This window comes from Tupaia chinensis, unplaced genomic scaffold, assembly GCF_000334495.1.
Source record: "Tupaia chinensis unplaced genomic scaffold, TupChi_1.0 Scaffold000100_1, whole genome shotgun sequence".
NCBI classification, from domain to species: Eukaryota; Metazoa; Chordata; class Mammalia; order Scandentia; family Tupaiidae; genus Tupaia; species Tupaia belangeri.
In genome coordinates, this window is record NW_006159564.1 from 1013979 (window position 1) to 1020490 (window position 6512).

The 6512-nt window shown below is 40.0% G+C and overlaps 1 pseudogene; it reads right to left on the reverse strand.

Annotated features, from left to right (window-relative positions):
• Nucleotides 1-1897: 1897 nt before the first annotated feature.
• On the reverse strand, nt 1898-2253 carry LOC114006924 (ragulator complex protein LAMTOR3 pseudogene; annotated as a pseudogene).
• Between the last annotated feature and the right edge of the window lie 4259 nt (nt 2254-6512).

The following is a 6512-nucleotide window of genomic DNA, read 5'->3' on the forward strand; positions in this document are numbered from 1 at the left end:
CCTCAACAGGTTTTGATTGCATAGTCCATCTGTAGCCTCAGTCAGCTCTGGACCATGGGACAGGTGTTCCTGGTGTACGCAGGGAGGTCTCTGGACATAAACTTGCAACCTTTCTGTGTGGGTCAGACTTGCAGAGCATTGCTTTTACCACTTTATTACCCACTGCCCACCTAAAATTTACTTAAATATTTGTTCAGCTACCATGTACCAGGCACTATATTCATCCATACATGCCACACAGAGAGGAGTCTCTAAATCCAAAACCTTATGAATGATCTGTCTGCATTATAGCAAGAAGAGTATGTATCAGGAGACACTGAGTTATTATTATTATTTAAATACTATTTTATTGGGCCACAGGGAGCATGGAGGTTAAAGTGGCTGGATCCCACATGACCAACTACGTGGTTTGAGTTCTAGACCCAGCAGCTTGAAAAACACATGAGGTATAATTTTTCTTTTATTAAAGAATCGCACCCTCAGAACCAGCTTACTGAGGACTGGTGATTTTGCTGGACTTCCACATGACCTACCACAGTTTGAGTCCCAGACCCGGCGACTTGAAACTCATGCCAGACACATGTGCATGTGTGCCCAAAATCCTGACAGGAGATGAAAGAGAAGGGATTTCAGTGTGGCCACCACTCCCCTGAGGGGTGATTTCTCACTTTCTGTCTGTCTCTCTGGTGAGTGCAAGTGCCATATAGCAAAAATCTCTCAAGGAGGAAAAAAAAATAAAAAGAATAGCACCCTCTGAGAAGAATCAGATCTATTAGTAATATTAATTTATTCAACAAAATCATATATACTAGGGAAAGTTAGTGACTGCACTGATTGTATTGTCTTTTGGGGGGGGAGGGTTTTGACCAGAGTGCTTACGCACTCACCAGAGAGGAGAGAGACAGTGAGAGGGAAAGTGAGAAATCAACCCTCAGGACAGATGGCCATGCCACAACCCCTTCTCCTCCATTCTTCTTTTGGGATTTTAGGCATGCACACACACTCATCTGGCATAATTTTCAAGTCACCTGGTACAGGACTTGAACCATGGTGGTTGGCTATGTGGAGTCCTGCACCTTAACCACCATGCCACCTGCTGGCCCCTGATTTTATTACTTTTACTAAGCCATTTTATCTTCCGCATACTCAATGCACAAAATAATACATAATCTGGGGGCCAGCAGGTGGCATGGTGGTTAAGAGTGCTAGACTCCCACGTAGCCCACTGCGGTTGGAGTCCTGGACCCGGTGGCTTGCTTTCTCACTTTCTTTCCCCCACCTCCCCATCCCTCTCTAGTCAAATTAAAATAAATAAATAAATAAGTTCAATAAAATAATTCTTTAAAAAAACATAATCTGAAAAATATATGTCTTTTTTTAGTTAAAATTTTTTATATTTATTTAGTTTTTGTTTTTTCTTCCTTTTTAAAATTTATTTATTATTATCATAATCTTGCTTATATTACATTGAATCAAATATAAAAGAAATATATGTCTTTATAATTGTTCACAATAAAAAAGGGTCTGCTTCATTTGGCAGGCCCGAGTGACTGTTCAGCCGGGAGGCTGAGATGGTTTGAGTGGACCAGCATAGCATTCTGATTGTGATCTATTGAACAGAATCTCATCCAAGTCTGGTGACTGGACTAACTCCATGGGAGCTATGAAAGACTGAACCATTTTTGTGGTAGTCTCAGATCTCACTAAATAAGAAAGTCCCATACACAAGGAAGTATAACAAATGATCTGTCTAAAAATTACATCTATAGGCCCTTTCTTAGTATAAGGTATACTTTCTTGAGTATAGGGATAAAAGTATTACTGTATTCTAAAGATTACTGGATTGATACTGTATTGTTATAATGAGGATAAGGCACACACTGAAATCACTGTCAGATTAAGAAACTTCTACAACTTGTTTCAAGCCTTTAAAGTTCCTTTTTTAGGTTGTCAATTAGTCCTGTGCTGGCACTGCTGCTGAAATGAACTTGCCATCAAAGATAAACTATTAAATTGAACCATCTGACAGTGTTATAGTAACAGATGATACTTTTGTTCTTTGAAAGTCCCAATTTGATAAACTTGGTCTGTTGCAAGAGCAAGAGGAGGTAAGAAATCAGGTCTGAGCATGCTCTGGAGCAAATCATTGGCCACTTTAGTAACAGGTGCTCCATCTCCACCTAACACAATAGCATGGAGCCCTTCAACACTTGGCAACGTTTTATTCTGGAAGCACTTTGTGTCATCTATCATGATGAGCCCCCTTTTCCAACAGATCAATCCCCACACCTAGGATTCTGGGCTTCCCAGTCTCCCTATTGCCACTTCAGGGACAGCTTCAAAGACAGGTTCCTCAGTAAACCACTGTTACATGATTCCTGACCTTGTCTGTGCTCCAAATAGCACTTACTACACTTCCGACAACCAGGTGGTACAGGGTTTGCTGACCTTAAGTCATGTCTAAAAGTCAATGTAGGGACCAGCAGATGGCGAAATGGTTACATAGCTGGACTCCCATGTAGTCGACGGCAGTTTGAGTCCCAGACCTGGTGACTTAAAACTCACGTTGGGCATGTGTGCATGCATGCCCAAGATACCGAGAGGAGAACGGAGGAGAAGGAATTGTGACGTGGTCATCCCCCCTGGGGGGTGATTTCTTGCTTTCTATCTCTCTGTCTCTCCAGTGAGCACACATGCACTATAGTAAAAATCTCTCTTACAAAACAAAAACAAAATAAACCAAAAAAGTCATTCTGAATCCTTGTGAAATGAGTAAATGGGCTTATTATGGATCTATCCATTATCAGTTTTTCTAAAATGACAGCTTTCTTTAGCTAACCAAATTGTTTTTTTCATTCAAAAAAATTCAGGAACCCGCAGGTGGTTCAGGTGCTGCATTCCCACACAGCCAACTATAGTTTGAGTCCCAGACCTAGCAGCTCGAAAAATCATAACAAATAAAGAGTAAATAAATAAATTTTTAAAAGGAAACTTAATTTAAATGAGCATATAGACACAATCAATAAATTGTAATCAGAGACAAGAAACAGAAATCGGCTGCTTTCTTTACTTCCCTGAGGTTTGGTTTGCTCATCTCTGAATGAGAATGCTTGCCAAGCTCTCTGTTCAGGACCACTGAGGGGGTCAAAGATGGTAAATGAGGAGACAGGAAGATTTCGTGAAGAGTGTCAAGGAGATCTATAAGGGCCCATGCAGGGAATGTGATAGAAAGTCAAAAAACTGTAAAAAAAAAAAAATGTTAAACTATGAAGAATGATATGAATATCATTACACTATTATAATTGGGAGAGGTGTTGCAAGAGCCAGTCATTTTCATTTTTCATATAAATACGGTACAGAATTATAACCATGGGATTTTTGAAATTCTGTCTCTACTTTTGCAAAAAACACAAGGCAAACATTTTTGGACATGCTTCCTGTTAAATATGACTATCTAGATGGAATGAGTTAAAAATAAATGGATGGACCAGCAGATGGCATGGTAATTAAGGTGCTGGATCCCACATAGCTAACTCTGAGATTCCAGTTCTGGACCTGGCATCTTGAAAAACACATTGGGCAAGTGTTCGTATGTGTCCAAAACCCTGAAGGGAAAATGGAGAAGAGGTTGCGTTTTGGCCATGCCCCAGGATGATTTCTCACTTTTCCTCTCTTCTGTCTTTTATTGGTGAGCACATATGCCCTATAGCAAAAACCTAAAACAACAAATGAATTGATGTAGAATCGCTAACTTACCTCCAGAGTTGAGTTACATTAATGGGCAAGAATTTATCACATAAGGTATGAATAACAGGGCGTGTGAATTGTACTTAGTTTTAATATAAACTTCCTCAGGGTTAGAGCCATAGTTGTTCTGTTTATTGTTTTCTTTCCTCCTTCGAAACTGGACAACTTTAGAGAGCATTTAGTTCAAATCCATAACTTTACAGACTGCTTTGGTTTCATTGCTTGAGTAGAAACTTTTAACATATGCTTCTATTTGGTTAATATCTATCTATTTCAAAATGACATTTTTGTTTCATTCTCCTTGTCAATATGGTGGGTACTTTTGAAAGGTACATAAAGAGGGAAACTATTAGAACCATTATGGAGTGATCCAAATTGTTTGTGAATACATTTTCATCAGATAATCACAAGATTTAAAAATACTTGGTATAGGGGCCAGCAAATGGCATGGTGATTAAGGTGCTGGACTCCATCAGGGCAGTTGGGCCCTCCCAATTCTCACTTTTCTATACTTGTGTGTCTTTGCATGGAGGAGAAGGGATTGTGGCATGTCCACACCCCCTGGGGTGATTTATCACCTTCTCTCTCTCTGTCTCTCTATGTATCTCTTTCTCTCTCTCTCCTATGACCTCATGTGCCCTATAGCAAACTAAAACAATGAATAGAAAAGTAATCAGATGACAATAAATATTACCCAAAAGCTCTTAGTATTTTGGCTTTAGATCTTTCAAGTCATTTACTGAGTATACATACATGTATATTCATGCTCTTACCACAACCCTACCACCACACCCAACCTCATCCCTAGGTCTGGAAGTTTTAACTATATTTCTACCCAGGAAATTCATGCAACTCAAAGGTCCCTGATACTAACAAATGATAAAAATCACTGAAATCTGCCTCTTACTCCTAAAATCAATTATAGGATATGATGACTCCCCCAATATAAAACTTATTCAGTTTTGGGACCAACAGATGGCATAATGGTTATGTCACTGAACTCCCATGTAGTTAACCATGTTCAAGTTCTGGACCCAGAGGCTTAAAAACTCAGCTCAGGCTGGGCACATATGCATGCATGCCCAAAACTCCAAGAGGAGAATAGAGGAGAATGGATTGTGGCATGGTCATCCCCTCATGGGGTGACTTCTCACTTTCTGTCTCTCTGTCTCTGTGTCTCTGGTGAACGCATACCCCCTATAGCAAAAAACTCTCTAAAAAAATAAAATAAACAACAACAACAACAACAAAAAACTTCTTCAATCTTTTCTCAAATCTCACATGGTTAGAGACTAAACTCAGTTCTTCCAGGTTTACTTTTGTTGCTAACTCTTCAACTGCAACTCTTGTGGTCCTTAAATGAAAAACATCTGACAGGTGACTTGGATGACTTGTGCCTAGGAAAAATGTGTCATCTTTGGGATACTATCTGATCATGAAGGCTCCCAACTTCCCTACCTCTGAGTCAAGGTCTAAAGCCAGATTGAGGCAGACTGGATTCCAGAATTTCACCTGGCCCAGAATGAACTTCCCCAGAAACTTCAGACACCAGGACAAACCAGCTTTGGGGAGCAAGACTCTGAACAAGAACATGTCCCCGTTGATGCTATCCAGTGCTGGCCACTCACTGAAGGGAAGAATCCAATGTGCTTCAAGTTCAGTGTGGGAACAGTGGATCACTCTCATCTTAAAAGTGACTCACGCAGTGACTGGTGACTGAGAGAGCTTAGTACTTGTTGCCCACATGCTGTTATGTCATACAAATATCTGTCTTGACATTACAAATATAGCAAAGCTGTACATATAGTATTCTATGCCACATTTTTATATTTGGAATGGTAAAAATATGAAACCTTAAGTACATAGTTAATAAAAGGAAAAAAAAAAGAAAAAGGACCACAGGCATCCACAGATTCAAAAGTTCATCTTGGTAAACAGAGTCCTAAGCAATCCTCCTAAAAATCCATTATTTCCCATGCCCTTGGCAGGTCGCTGGGCCTTTTAATGGATGGAAGGAGCTGGTAGCCAACATGCTCCAATTGCTCCCCGCTGGAGTTACGTGAGTGCCACCTAGTGTCACTTGTTAAAGCTGAAGGGGGCCCAGACAGACACAGAGCTAACTTGTCTCATCTGAAGAAACCAACGCTCTGAAAGTTGAGGTGGTTTAAACAGGACCACATATGTATGTGGCCAGTGACAGCCAGGACTAGAAATCATAGTCTCCTCTCTAAGAGGTAACCTCTGGAATTAGGGAGTCAGGAGTCCTAGCAGTGGGACTGTGCCAAAATAAATGAAGATTACCTCTTCCAGAACCTCAGGTTCCCACACATAAAACTCCTGAGAAAATATGTGCTTGTTTTCAAGTCTTTGAGACACATGAGTGACCGAGAAGACTGAGAACAGGAATCTGGAAGTCAGTGTAGGTTCTCACCGTCACGTAAGTCTACTCCTCTCTGCCATGAAGGACTGTCCCTTCAGCAGCTGTACAAGAAATCAAATTATTTTCCTTTTTTTTTAGGGTAACAAAAATTAAAGTTTCTATATTAATATTAAAGAAATACATTGGATAATAGTTATATTAAACAATATTTTCTACAATGGGAATAAAAGCTGTTGGGCTCCCCCTTAATGTTACCATTTCACAGAAGATCTTGGTCATAAACAAGAAGGACGATGCAATTTCTGTCACCATTGAAATGGAATAAACTACAATAGGGGTGTTTTCAGCAAATAGTTTGCCTAATGTTCATCCAGGTCTATTATGG